This window comes from Petromyzon marinus, unplaced genomic scaffold (genome assembly GCF_048934315.1).
Source record: "Petromyzon marinus isolate PM22_M1 ecotype Great Lakes invasive population unplaced genomic scaffold, UKy_Petmar_22M1.pri1.0 PM_G_Scaffold_286, whole genome shotgun sequence".
NCBI classification, from domain to species: domain Eukaryota; kingdom Metazoa; phylum Chordata; class Hyperoartia; order Petromyzontiformes; family Petromyzontidae; genus Petromyzon; species Petromyzon marinus.
Window position 1 is genome coordinate 30,001 of NW_027422857.1, and position 2,500 is coordinate 32,500.

The window sequence follows — 2,500 nt, forward strand, 5'->3', positions numbered from 1 at the left end:
GGTACACCGTAGCTGCTGGTCTTTGAAGGAAGTAGAACAGCTGGCCCTTCTAGAGTTGCAGTTTCAGGGGAAAAAGAATATCAATAAGATCATTGCTGAAGCGCTTGGGACTAAGACCAACAAGCAAGTCTCTGACAAGAGACGGGACCTAAGTAAAAAGACAGGGGCCCCCATGTCAGACAGCTTACATTTTTCTTCTAGGCCTCTTGAGACATTGTCTCCCCCACCAAATGTAACAACGGGGACTTCATCCATACTCGCTCAAGCAGCTGAGCGGCTTACGAATGAGAATTCTGGGACCCTGGAAAAGCCTGCAATGGAGGCAATAAAGGCTTGGCTTAACGGCGAGGGCCAACATGATGCCCTCGTAGAAACTGCCACAGCATTGATGCTTTGTCCGATGAGATTGGTGAAAAACAAAGGCAAACGTTCAAAACCCGAGAACGACATTATTAAACCCAGGATATTACCCACACGATCTTGGATGAAGAAGAGAGCGGAAAAACGAGGAAGCTTCATGAAGCACCAGAAGCTCTTCTTTAAGAACCGCTCTCTTCTTGCGTCCTTAGTCCTGGATGGCACTGAACGTCATGAATGCCGAATCCCGAACGCAGATGTATATCGTTTTTACTGCGAAAAATGGGAGAAGGTGTTGCCATTCAATGGCCTGGGCCAATTTAAGTCATCAGGTGTTGCAAATAACGAATACTTTGAGCCCCTAATTTCGGTGGAGGAAGTTCAGACTGCCATACGGGCCATTAAACCAACGTCAGCAGCTGGGCCAGATGGCCTAACAAGGGCTGCAATCTGTGCTGCCGACCCCGAGGGTCGGACACTGACAGCCCTATTTAATGCATGGATGATTACAGGAATTATTCCCAAAGAGTTGAAAAAGAATAGGACGATTCTTATTCCTAAGGTTATGGATGATGAAAAGCTGAAAGAATTGGGGAACTGGAGACCAATAACGATTGGTTCAATGATTCTGAGATTATTTTCCAGAATAATGACTGCACGTCTTGCTCGTGCTTGTCCCTTAAACCCAAGGCAGCGTGGTTTTATAGCGGCATCTGGCTGCTCTGAAAATCTTAAGGTGCTACAGGACCTTATGAGACACGCTAAGAAATTGCACAGGCCGTTGGCTGTCATGTTCATCGACATAGCGAAAGCTTTTGACTCGGTTTCGCATGCTCATATTTTATGGGTGTTAAGGCACAAGAAAGTAGATGAACACGTGGTGGGCATCATCCAGAACGCCTACGATCGGTGTACGACCTCGTTCAAAAGCAATGGCGAGTCGACTCGAGAAATTAGCATACGTGTTGGTGTCAAACAGGGTGACCCCATGTCACCCCTGCTCTTCAATCTTGCCATGGACCCTTTGATATGCACCCTAGAGTCACACGGAGTTGGGTACTCCATTGATACCGACCACGTGACAGCTCTTGCGTTTGCTGATGATTTGGTGTTGGTGAGCGAATCTTGGGTTGGTATGGCCGCCAATCTAGCGATCTTGGAATCATTTTGTGGGCTATCGGGATTGGAGGTTCAGGCCAGAAAGTGCCAGGGCTTCATGATAAGCCCAACCAAAGATTCATATACGGTGAACAACTGCGACCCATGGACTATCAAAAATAAAGATGTCCATATGATCCAACCTGATGAATCAACGAAATACCTTGGTCTGAAAATTGGCCCTTGGACTGGCACTATACAGCCTGATCTACATTGTCAGCTAAAGACATGGATCTCGAAAATCGATGAGGCGCCTCTGAAGCCAACTCAGAAGGTTGAACTACTCAATGCCTATGCCCTACCCAGATTGTTATATCCTGCAGACCACTCGGACTGCAAGCAATCAACTCTCCGTGGGTTGGACCAAGAGATTAGAAAGGCGGTAAAAGGATGGCTCCACCTTCCCGCTTCAACTTGTGATGGACTGTTATATGCCAGAGCCCGAGACGGAGGCCTTGCCATCTTGAAACTGGAAAAAACAATCCCTTCGGTTCAAGTTAGAAGGCTGCAACGTATAGCAAACTCGTCCGATGCTATCACCCGTAATATTGTGTCCTCGCATGGTATTGGAGGAAGAATACCGTAATTTGTGGGTACGAGCAGGGGGTGACAGTGATGCAATCCCAACATTCGTTCTCAGGGACTCGGTGTCAAAAGAACCTGTATATCCGAGACCCTGCGATTGGAGGGAGCATGAATTTCAGAGATGGTGCGAAAAGCCGGTTCAAGGAAGGGGCATTGTAAACTTTGCGCATGATAGAATCAGTAATGCTTGGTTGAGGCCATGGTGCGGCTTTAAACAATGCTTCTTTATCGCAGCACTACAACTAAGGGCAAATATTTACCCAACAAGAGAAAGCTTGAACAGAGGCAGAGATGGGGCCTTACGTTCCTGCAGGAAATGCTCTGCCAGACTCGAGTCCCTTTCGCACATTCTCGGTCAATGTCCTGCAGTACAGAAAGCAAGAATTGCGCGACACAACAA